Below are 13420 nucleotides of genomic sequence, written 5' to 3' on the forward strand. Positions count from 1 at the left end.
CCCTCTACCTGCTGGTGAGACGTAAAGGGGTAACAGCCAATAATGAGAAGAGAAAGGAGCTGTGTTTAAAAGTAAAAATGGAGGTACCATTCAATCCAGCAGGCGCACCATTGGACCTCTCACCTGAGAAGACAAGAATCGAGAAGACACAGGCCGCAAAAGCTGCAGTGCAGCCTTATTCACAATAGCCAAGACAGTGAAGCAATCAAAATATCCAACAAGAGGTGAATGGATAAAGAAGAAGTGGTCCATGTACACAATGGAATATTAGCCATGGAAAACAATGAACCATTGCTCTTTGAGGCACCACAAATGGGTCTGGAGATAGTCACGAAACATGAGGTAGCTCGGAAACCAAAGACCTGTATTCTATGATATCACTTATAGGCGTTATCTAATAACTGACCCAAATGAATATATTTCCACAGAGAAAGACACTCACAGACTTAGAAAACAAACTATGCTCATCTAAAAGGAAAGGTGGGGGGAATGGATAAGTTAAGATTAGTGTTGCTCTATGTATACAAACACATAGTATATACATATCTCAAAAAGACCGACCATCTAGCAAGGGAGGTCTGTGGAACACTCTGTAACATTTAACATGGGAAGAGGATCTGTACTTGAATAGACATATATAATGTACAAATGAACCAGATTGTGTACACCTAGGAGAGACAATATTCGAAGCTTTACCCCAATTAAAAAAAAATTTAAAACCAAGAAGAAATAATGAGACATAAACTTATGGGGGTGTCTCCAGGCACATTCCAATTTAATTTACAACCTAGGAACACGACTTCCAGAAAGGCTCTGCTGCCCTAGTACCCAGATTTGGGAGTGGAGAAATGCTGCCTGCTTGAGGCCACTTCCCACAACAGCAGCTTTAAACCCATTGCTAAGGGTCACTAAATATTCACCAAACTTGCAGTTCGGGAAATGACACATGCTCTCTAAAAAAATTCTGAGGTGGAAAATCGACCAAAAATTTCAAAATAGGGCAACCTTCCAAGAAGATAGTTTCAAGAGATATATTGTACTCCCAACTGTTTCCTTTTTTTTAACAGAAAAGAAAACGGTGGAGAAACATGATGAGTTTTACGAATTTTCAAAGACATGCAAACCCAAATTACAAAACCCTATCAGCACACAGCAGCCAGTAGGGCCATTAGCATAAAGGCAGGAAACAATAAATGCTAAATCGATTGTGGAGAAATGCATACCCTCGATTCTAAGGGGGACGTGGTAAGAGCCACTAATGAAAACACAAAGAAGGTGCTTTGAAAAGGGAAACACGGTGCTACCAGTCAATCAATCACACCCACTGCTGGGCCTATCAACTGAGAAAATGAGAATCAAAAAGTCACAGGCTGGCAATCCTGTACTCCAACAATATTTACCATAGCCAACACTTGGAAGCAATGAAAATGTCCATCAACCGAGGAATGCGCAAAGTAGAAGTGGTCCACGTGCACACTGGGGAATTACTCCAATAAAAACTAAAAATTAAATTTAAAAATCCAACAAAAGTAAGGAGACATCAGCTTGTGTGGGTTTGTCCGGGCACACTCCACTCTAATTTATAACCGAGAAACACCACAGGCCGCAAGGGCTTTTCCCTAGTTACCATGGTGGGGACATAGAAAGGCTGCCGCCCTCTGGCATTTACCTGCAAAAGCAGCTTTAAAGCCTGTGCTAATGGTCATTTCATAGGAACAAGTACTGCAGAAATGTAAATGAAACCTGCCCTCAAAATGTCTTGAGGGAGGTAATGGCCAAAACATTTCAAAATGTGACACATACTTTAAGAGAACACTTTGAAGAACTAAGGGGTAATCACAGGTTGAAAAATAAAAAGGACATGCCTTAAAGCTCAATTTCAACGGATTATGAGGCACAGGCGAATTCAACCACAAAGAGGTATCAGCTCACACTTGTCAGAATAACCATCAGCAAGGAAACTACAAACAATAAATGCTGAAGGTGTTGTGGAGAAATGCATACCCTCAACTTCAAGTGGGACGAACTTGAAAAGGGCCACGAATGAGAACAGAATGGAGGTGCCTTAAAAAGGTAAACATTGAGCTATCGTATGATCCAGCAGGCCCACTCCTCGACCTATAATCTAAGAAGAAAGAATTGGAAAGACACAGGCAGGCAAATCTGCATGGCACAGTATTACAATAGCCAAGATATGGAAGTAACCAAAAAGTCCACCAACAGATGGGTGGACAAAGAAGAACTCCTCCATGTACGGATGGAATATTCGCTAGTGAAAAAAATGAAACAATGCCATTTGCAGCACCATACACGAGTCTAGACGTAATCACGCCACCTGTAGTCAGTGAGAAAGCAAAAGACACATATCCTATCATATCACTTTTAGGAGTTACTTAAAAATTGATACCAATGAAGATATTTCCACAGAGAAAGGCAATCACAGATTCATTAAAAAAACTTATGGTTCACCAAATAGAAAGGGATGAGGATTGGATACATTACCATATTGGGGTTAACAGAGATATACATACCATGTGAAATATATAATCACCAAAGACGTACGGAAGACCAGGAGAAGACTACTCAACATTGTGTCATAACCTACATGGGAAAAGGATGCGAGGAAGAATAGATACACGTATATGTGTGAAAGAACCACATCTTGCACACCTAGAACAAACAAACCATTGTAATCAAATTTGCTGGGATAAAAAATAAAAAGTAAATTACAATTATGAACAAGAAGTAATGAGACATAAACATAAAGTGCTTTTTTCCTGGCACATTCCATTCGAATTTACAACCTAGAACACCACTTCCATTAAGGCTCTGTTTCCCCAGTTACCAAATTTGGTAAAGGAGAAATGCTGCCACCTTGTGGCCGTTTCCTGCAAGAGCAGCTTTAAACTCACAGCTAATGGTCACTTAACATTCACAAGGACTCAGGGCTGTAAAGGACACCTGCCCTAAAAAATTGTGCTGAAGAAGGGAATGGACAAAAAAATTCAAAACAGGCAAATGTTTCAAGAAGAGAGTATGAGGAGTTAAGTTTTACTCACGCTCTTTTAAAAAAAAAGGAAAATGGATAAAAGCTCAACCTCAGGGAGTGTTAGACCCATGCAATCTAATCTACAAAAAGTTTCAACTTAGACCAGTCGACTGACCATCAGCAAAATGTCTACAAACAATAAATGCTGACGGGGTTTTCAAGAACTGTATCCCCTCTACCTGCTGGTGAGACGTAAAGGGGTAACAGCCAATAATGAGAAGAGAAAGGAGCTGTGTTTAAAAGTAAAAATGGAGGTACCATTCAATCCAGCAGGCGCACCATTGGACCTCTCACCTGAGAAGACAAGAATCGAGAAGACACAGGCCGCAAAACTGCAGTGCAGCCTTATTCACATTAGCCAAGACAGTGAAGCAATCAAAATATCCAACAAGAGGTGAATGGATAAAGAAGAAGTGGTCCATGTACACAATGGAATATTAGCCATGGAAAACAATGAACCATTGCTCTTTGAGGCACCACAAATGAGTCTGGAGATAATCACGAAACATGAGGTAACTCGGAAACCAAAGACCTGTATTCTATATCACTTATAGGCGTTATCTAATAACTGACACAAATGAATATATTTCCACAGAGAAAGACACTCACAGACTTAGAAAACAAACTATGCTCATCTAAAAGGAAAGGTGGGGGGAATGGATAAGTTAAGATTAGTGTTGCTCTATGTATACAAACACATAGTATATACATATCTCAAAAAGACCGACCATCTAGCAAGGGAGGTCTGTGGAACACTCTGTAACATTTAACATGGGAAGAGGATCTGTACTTGAATAGACATATATAATGTACAAATGAACCAGATTGTGTACACCTAGGAGAGACAATATTCGAAGCTTTACCCCAATTAAAAAAAAATTTAAAACCAAGAAGAAATAATGAGACATAAACTTATGGGGGTGTCTCCAGGCACATTCCAATTTAATTTACAACCTAGGAACACGACTTCCAGAAAGGCTCTGCTGCCCTAGTACCCAGATTTGGGAGTGGAGAAATGCTGCCTGCTTGAGGCCACTTCCCACAACAGCAGCTTTAAACCCATTGCTAAGGGTCACTAAATATTCACCAAACTTGCAGTTCGGGAAATGACACATGCTCTCTAAAAAAATTCTGAGGTGGAAAATCGACCAAAAATTTCAAAATAGGGCAACCTTCCAAGAAGATAGTTTCAAGAGATATATTGTACTCCCAACTGTTTCCTTTTTTTTAACAGAAAAGAAAACGGTGGAGAAACATGATGAGTTTTACGAATTTTCAAAGACATGCAAACCCAAATTACAAAACCCTATCAGCACACAGCAGCCAGTAGGGCCATTAGCATAAAGGCAGGAAACAATAAATGCTAAATCGATTGTGGAGAAATGCATACCCTCGATTCTAAGGGGGACGTGGTAAGAGCCACTAATGAAAACACAAAGAAGGTGCTTTGAAAAGGGAAACACGGTGCTACCAGTCAATCAATCACACCCACTGCTGGGCCTATCAACTGAGAAAATGAGAATCAAAAAGTCACAGGCTGGCAATCCTGTACTCCAACAATATTTACCATAGCCAACACTTGGAAGCAATGAAAATGTCCATCAACCGAGGAATGCGCAAAGTAGAAGTGGTCCACGTGCACACTGGGGAATTACTCCAATAAAAACTAAAAATTAAATTTAAAAATCCAACAAAAGTAAGGAGACATCAGCTTGTGTGGGTTTGTCCGGGCACACTCCACTCTAATTTATAACCGAGAAACACCACAGGCCGCAAGGGCTTTTCCCTAGTTACCATGGTGGGGACATAGAAAGGCTGCCGCCCTCTGGCATTTACCTGCAAAAGCAGCTTTAAAGCCTGTGCTAATGGTCATTTCATAGGAACAAGTACTGCAGAAATGTAAATGAAACCTGCCCTCAAAATGTCTTGAGGGAGGTAATGGCCAAAACATTTCAAAATGTGACACATACTTTAAGAGAACACTTTGAAGAACTAAGGGGTAATCACAGGTTGAAAAATAAAAAGGACATGCCTTAAAGCTCAATTTCAACAGATTATGAGGCACAGGCGAATTCAACCACAAAGAGGTATCAGCTCACACTTGTCAGAATAACCATCAGCAAGGAAACTACAAACAATAAATGCTGAAGGTGTTGTGGAGAAATGCATACCCTCAACTTCAAGTGGGACGAACTTGAAAAGGGCCACGAATGAGAACAGAATGGAGGTGCCTTAAAAAGGTAAACATTGAGCTATCGTATGATCCAGCAGGCCCACTCCTCGACCTATAATCTAAGAAGAAAGAATTGGAAAGACACAGGCAGGCAAATCTGCATGGCACAGTATTACAATAGCCAAGATATGGAAGTAACCAAAAAGTCCACCAACAGATGGGTGGACAAAGAAGAACTCCTCCATGTACGGATGGAATATTCGCTAGTGAAAAAAATGAAACAATGCCATTTGCAGCACCATACACGAGTCTAGACGTAATCACGCCACCTGTAGTCAGTGAGAAAGCAAAAGACACATATCCTATCATATCACTTTTAGGAGTTACTTAAAAATTGATACCAATGAAGATATTTCCACAGAGAAAGGCAATCACAGATTCATTAAAAAAACTTATGGTTCACCAAATAGAAAGGGATGAGGATTGGATACATTACCATATTGGGGTTAACAGAGATATACATACCATGTGAAATATATAATCACCAAAGACGTACGGAAGACCAGGAGAAGACTACTCAACATTGTGTCATAACCTACATGGGAAAAGGATGCGAGGAAGAATAGATACACGTATATGTGTGAAAGAACCACATCTTGCACACCTAGAACAAACAAAGCATTGTAATCAAATTTGCTGGGATAAAAAATAAAAAGTAAATTACAATTATGAACAAGAAGTAATGAGACATAAACATAAAGTGCTTTTTTCCTGGCACATTCCATTCGAATTTACAACCTAGAACACCACTTCCATTAAGGCTCTGTTTCCCCAGTTACCAAATTTGGTAAAGGAGAAATGCTGCCACCTTGTGGCCGTTTCCTGCAAGAGCAGCTTTAAACTCACAGCTAATGGTCACTTAACATTCACAAGGACTCAGGGCTGTAAAGGACACCTGCCCTAAAAAATTGTGCTGAAGAAGGGAATGGACAAAAAAATTCAAAACAGGCAAATGTTTCAAGAAGAGAGTATGAGGAGTTAAGTTTTACTCACGCTCTTTTAAAAAAAAAGGAAAATGGATAAAAGCTCAACCTCAGGGAGTGTTAGACCCATGCAATCTAATCTACAAAAAGTTTCAACTTAGACCAGTCGACTGACCATCAGCAAAATGTCTACAAACAATAAATGCTGACGGGGTTTTCAAGAACTGTATCCCCTCTACCTGCTGGTGAGACGTAAAGGGGTAACAGCCAATAATGAGAAGAGAAAGGAGCTGTGTTTAAAAGTAAAAATGGAGGTACCATTCAATCCAGCAGGCGCACCATTGGACCTCTCACCTGAGAAGACAAGAATCGAGAAGACACAGGCCGCAAAACTGCAGTGCAGCCTTATTCACATTAGCCAAGACAGTGAAGCAATCAAAATATCCAACAAGAGGTGAATGGATAAAGAAGAAGTGGTCCATGTACACAATGGAATATTAGCCATGGAAAACAATGAACCATTGCTCTTTGAGGCACCACAAATGAGTCTGGAGATAATCACGAAACATGAGGTAACTCGGAAACCAAAGACCTGTATTCTATATCACTTATAGGCGTTATCTAATAACTGACACAAATGAATATATTTCCACAGAGAAAGACACTCACAGACTTAGAAAACAAACTATGCTCATCTAAAAGGAAAGGTGGGGGGAATGGATAAGTTAAGATTAGTGTTGCTCTATGTATACAAACACATAGTATATACATATCTCAAAAAGACCGACCATCTAGCAAGGGAGGTCTGTGGAACACTCTGTAACATTTTACATGGGAAGAGGATCTGTACTTGAATAGACATATATAATGTACAAATGAACCAGATTGTGTACACCTAGGAGAGACAATATTCGAAGCTTTACCCCAATTAAAAAAAAATTTAAAACCAAGAAGAAATAATGAGACATAAACTTATGGGGGTGTCTCCAGGCACATTCCAATTTAATTTACAACCTAGGAACACGAATTCCAGAAAGGCTCTGCTGCCCTAGTACCCAGATTTGGGAGTGGAGAAATGCTGCCTGCTTGAGGCCACTTCCCACAACAGCAGCTTTAAACCCATTGCTAAGGGTCACTAAATATTCACCAAACTTGCAGTTCGGGAAATGACACCTGCTCTCTAAAAAAATTCTGAGGTGGAAAATCGACCAAAAATTTCAAAATAGGGCAACCTTCCAAGAAGATAGTTTCAAGAGATATATTGTACTCCCAACTGTTTCCTTTTTTTTAACAGAAAAGAAAACGGTGGAGAAACATGATGAGTTTTACGAATTTTCAAAGACATGCAAACCCAAATTACAAAACCCTATCAGCACACAGCAGCCAGTAGGGCCATTAGCATAAAGGCAGGAAACAATAAATGCTAAATCGATTGTGGAGAAATGCATACCCTCGATTCTAAGGGGGACGTGGTAAGAGCCACTAATGAAAACACAAAGAAGGTGCTTTGAAAAGGGAAACACGGTGCTACCAGTCAATCAATCACACCCACTGCTGGGCCTATCAACTGAGAAAATGAGAATCAAAAAGTCACAGGCTGGCAATCCTGTACTCCAACAATATTTACCATAGCCAACACTTGGAAGCAATGAAAATGTCCATCAACCGAGGAATGCGCAAAGTAGAAGTGGTCCACGTGCACACTGGGGAATTACTCCAATAAAAACTAAAAATTAAATTTAAAAATCCAACAAAAGTAAGGAGACATCAGCTTGTGTGGGTTTGTCCGGGCACACTCCACTCTAATTTATAACCGAGAAACACCACAGGCCGCAAGGGCTTTTCCCTAGTTACCATGGTGGGGACATAGAAAGGCTGCCGCCCTCTGGCATTTACCTGCAAAAGCAGCTTTAAAGCCTGTGCTAATGGTCATTTCATAGGAACAAGTACTGCAGAAATGTAAATGAAACCTGCCCTCAAAATGTCTTGAGGGAGGTAATGGCCAAAACATTTCAAAATGTGACACATACTTTAAGAGAACACTTTGAAGAACTAAGGGGTAATCACAGGTTGAAAAATAAAAAGGACATGCCTTAAAGCTCAATTTCAACGGATTATGAGGCACAGGCGAATTCAACCACAAAGAGGTATCAGCTCACACTTGTCAGAATAACCATCAGCAAGGAAACTACAAACAATAAATGCTGAAGGTGTTGTGGAGAAATGCATACCCTCAACTTCAAGTGGGACATAACTTGAAAAGGGCCACGAATGAGAACAGAATGGAGGTGCCTTAAAAAGGTAAACATTGAGCTACCGTATGATCCAGCAGGCCCACTCCTCGACCTATAATCTAAGAAGAAAGAATTGGAAAGACACAGGCAGGCAAATCTGCATGGCACAGTATTACAATAGCCAAGATATGGAAGTAACCAAAAAGTCCACCAACAGATGGGTGGACAAAGAAGAACTCCTCCATGTACGGATGGAATATTCGCTAGTGAAAAAAATGAAACAATGCCATTTGCAGCACCATACACGAGTCTAGACGTAATCACGCCACCTGTAGTCAGTGAGAAAGCAAAAGACACATATCCTATCATATCACTTTTAGGAGTTACTTAAAAATTGATACCAATGAAGATATTTCCACAGAGAAAGGCAATCACAGATTCATTAAAAAAACTTATGGTTCACCAAATAGAAAGGGATGAGGATTGGATACATTACCATATTGGGGTTAACAGAGATATACATACCATGTGAAATATATAATCACCAAAGACGTACGGAAGACCAGGAGAAGACTACTCAACATTGTGTCATAACCTACATGGGAAAAGGATGCGAGGAAGAATAGATACACGTATATGTGTGAAAGAACCACATCTTGCACACCTAGAACAAACAAACCATTGTAATCAAATTTGCTGGGATAAAAAATAAAAAGTAAATTACAATTATGAACAAGAAGTAATGAGACATAAACATAAAGTGCTTTTTTCCTGGCACATTCCATTCGAATTTACAACCTAGAACACCACTTCCATTAAGGCTCTGTTTCCCCAGTTACCAAATTTGGTAAAGGAGAAATGCTGCCAACTTGTGGCCGTTTCCTGCAAGAGCAGCTTTAAACTCACAGCTAATGGTCACTTAACATTCACAAGGACTCAGGGCTGTAAAGGACACCTGCCCTAAAAAATTGTGCTGAAGAAGGGAATGGACAAAAAAATTCAAAACAGGCAAATGTTTCAAGAAGAGAGTATGAGGAGTTAAGTTTTACTCACGCTCTTTTAAAAAAAAAGGAAAATGGATAAAAGCTCAACCTCAGGGAGTGTTAGACCCATGCAATCTAATCTACAAAAAGTTTCAACTTAGACCAGTCGACTGACCATCAGCAAAATGTCTACAAACAATAAATGCTGACGAGGTTTTCAAGAACTGTATCCCCTCTACCTGCTGGTGAGACGTAAAGGGGTAACAGCCAATAATGAGAAGAGAAAGGAGCAGTGTTTAAAAGTAAAAATGGAGGTACCATTCAATCCAGCAGGCGCACCATTGGACCTCTCACCTGAGAAGACAAGAATCGAGAAGACACAGGCCGCAAAACTGCAGTGCAGCCTTATTCACATTAGCCAAGACAGTGAAGCAATCAAAATATCCAACAAGAGGTGAATGGATAAAGAAGAAGTGGTCCATGTACACAATGGAATATTAGCCATGGAAAACAATGAACCATTGCTCTTTGAGGCACCACAAATGAGTCTGGAGATAATCACGAAATATGAGGTAACTCGGAAACCAAAGACCTGTATTCTATATCACTTATAGGCGTTATCTAATAACTGACACAAATGAATATATTTCCACAGAGAAAGACACTCACAGACTTAGAAAACAAACTATGCTCATCTAAAAGGAAAGGTGGGGGGAATGGATAAGTTAAGATTAGTGTTGCTCTATGTATACAAACACATAGTATATACATATCTCAAAAAGACCGACCATCTAGCAAGGGAGGTCTGTGGAACACTCTGTAACATTTAACATGGGAAGAGGATCTGTACTTGAATAGACATATATAATGTACAAATGAACCAGATTGTGTACACCTAGGAGAGACAATATTCGAAGCTTTACCCCAATTAAAAAAAAATTTAAAACCAAGAAGAAATAATGAGACATAAACTTATGGGGGTGTCTCCAGGCACATTCCAATTTAATTTACAACCTAGGAACACGAATTCCAGAAAGGCTCTGCTGCCCTAGTACCCAGATTTGGGAGTGGAGAAATGCTGCCTGCTTGAAGCCACTTCCCACAACAGCAGCTTTAAACCCATTGCTAAGGGTCACTAAATATTCACCAAATTTGCAGTTCGGGAAATGACACCTGCTCTCTAAAAAAATTCTGAGGTGGAAAATCGACCAAAAATTTCAAAATAGGGCAACCTTCCAAGAAGATAGTTTCAAGAGATATATTGTACTCCCAACTGTTTCCTTTTTTTTAACAGAAAAGAAAACGGTGGAGAAACATGATGAGTTTTACGAATTTTCAAAGACATGCAAACCCAAATTACAAAACCCTATCAGCACACAGCAGCCAGTAGGGCCATTAGCATAAAGGCAGGAAACAATAAATGCTAAATCGATTGTGGAGAAATGCATACCCTCGATTCTAAGGGGGACGTGGTAAGAGCCACTAATGAAAACACAAAGAAGGTGCTTTGAAAAGGGAAACACGGTGCTACCAGTCAATCAATCACACCCACTGCTGGGCCTATCAACTGAGAAAATGAGAATCAAAAAGTCACAGGCTGGCAATCCTGTACTCCAACAATATTTACCATAGCCAACACTTGGAAGCAATGAAAATGTCCATCAACCGAGGAATGCGCAAAGTAGAAGTGGTCCACGTGCACACTGGGGAATTACTCCAATAAAAACTAAAAATTAAATTTAAAAATCCAACAAAAGTAAGGAGACATCAGCTTGTGTGGGTTTGTCCGGGCACACTCCACTCTAATTTATAACCGAGAAACACCACAGGCCGCAAGGGCTTTTCCCTAGTTACCATGGTGGGGACATAGAAAGGCTGCCGCCCTCTGGCATTTACCTGCAAAAGCAGCTTTAAAGCCTGTGCTAATGGTCATTTCATAGGAACAAGTACTGCAGAAATGTAAATGAAACCTGCCCTCAAAATGTCTTGAGGGAGGTAATGGCCAAAACATTTCAAAATGTGACACATACTTTAAGAGAACACTTTGAAGAACTAAGGGGTAATCACAGGTTGAAAAATAAAAAGGACATGCCTTAAAGCTCAATTTCAACGGATTATGAGGCACAGGCGAATTCAACCACAAAGAGGTATCAGCTCACACTTGTCAGAATAACCATCAGCAAGGAAACTACAAACAATAAATGCTGAAGGTGTTGTGGAGAAATGCATACCCTCAACTTCAAGTGGGACATAACTTGAAAAGGGCCACGAATGAGAACAGAATGGAGGTGCCTTAAAAAGGTAAACATTGAGCTACCGTATGATCCAGCAGGCCCACTCCTCGACCTATAATCTAAGAAGAAAGAATTGGAAAGACACAGGCAGGCAAATCTGCATGGCACAGTATTACAATAGCCAAGATATGGAAGTAACCAAAAAGTCCACCAACAGATGGGTGGACAAAGAAGAACTCCTCCATGTACGGATGGAATATTCGCTAGTGAAAAAAATGAAACAATGCCATTTGCAGCACCATACACGAGTCTAGACGTAATCACGCCACCTGTAGTCAGTGAGAAAGCAAAAGACACATATCCTATCATATCACTTTTAGGAGTTACTTAAAAATTGATACCAATGAAGATATTTCCACAGAGAAAGGCAATCACAGATTCATTAAAAAAACTTATGGTTCACCAAATAGAAAGGGATGAGGATTGGATACATTACCATATTGGGGTTAACAGAGATATACATACCATGTGAAATATATAATCACCAAAGACGTACGGAAGACCAGGAGAAGACTACTCAACATTGTGTCATAACCTACATGGGAAAAGGATGCGAGGAAGAATAGATACACGTATATGTGTGAAAGAACCACATCTTGCACACCTAGAACAAACAAAGCATTGTAATCAAATTTGCTGGGATAAAAAATAAAAAGTAAATTACAATTATGAACAAGAAGTAATGAGACATAAACATAAAGTGCTTTTTTCCTGGCACATTCCATTCGAATTTACAACCTAGAACACCACTTCCATTAAGGCTCTGTTTCCCCAGTTACCAAATTTGGTAAAGGAGAAATGCTGCCACCTTGTGGCCGTTTCCTGCAAGAGCAGCTTTAAACTCACAGCTAATGGTCACTTAACATTCACAAGGACTCAGGGCTGTAAAGGACACCTGCCCTAAAAAATTGTGCTGAAGAAGGGAATGGACAAAAAAATTCCAAACAGGCAAATGTTTCAAGAAGAGAGTATGAGGAGTTAAGTTTTACTCACGCTCTTTTAAAAAAAAAGGAAAATGGATAAAAGCTCAACCTCAGGGAGTGTTAGACCCATGCAATCTAATCTACAAAAAGTTTTAACTTAGACCAGTCGACTGACCATCAGCAAAATGTCTACAAACAATAAATGCTGACGGGGTTTTCAAGAACTGTATCCCCTCTACCTGCTGGTGAGACGTAAAGGGGTAACAGCCAATAATGAGAAGAGAAAGGAGCTGTGTTTAAAAGTAAAAATGGAGGTACCATTCAATCCAGCAGGCGCACCATTGGACCTCTCACCTGAGAAGACAAGAATCGAGAAGACACAGGCCGCAAAACTGCAGTGCAGCCTTATTCACATTAGCCAAGACAGTGAAGCAATCAAAATATCCAACAAGAGGTGAATGGATAAAGAAGAAGTGGTCCATGTACACAATGGAATATTAGCCATGGAAAACAATGAACCATTGCTCTTTGAGGCACCACAAATGAGTCTGGAGATAATCACGAAACATGAGGTAACTCGGAAACCAAAGACCTGTATTCTATATCACTTATAGGCGTTATCTAATAACTGACACAAATGAATATATTTCCACAGAGAAAGACACTCACAGACTTAGAAAACAAACTATGCTCATCTAAAAGGAAAGGTGGGGGGAATGGATAAGTTAAGATTAGTGTTGCTCTATGTATACAAACACATAGTATATACATATCTCAAAAA

The sequence above is a fragment of the Eschrichtius robustus genome, chromosome 9, assembly GCF_028021215.1.
Source record: "Eschrichtius robustus isolate mEscRob2 chromosome 9, mEscRob2.pri, whole genome shotgun sequence".
Taxonomy (NCBI): Eukaryota; Metazoa; Chordata; class Mammalia; order Artiodactyla; family Eschrichtiidae; genus Eschrichtius; species Eschrichtius robustus.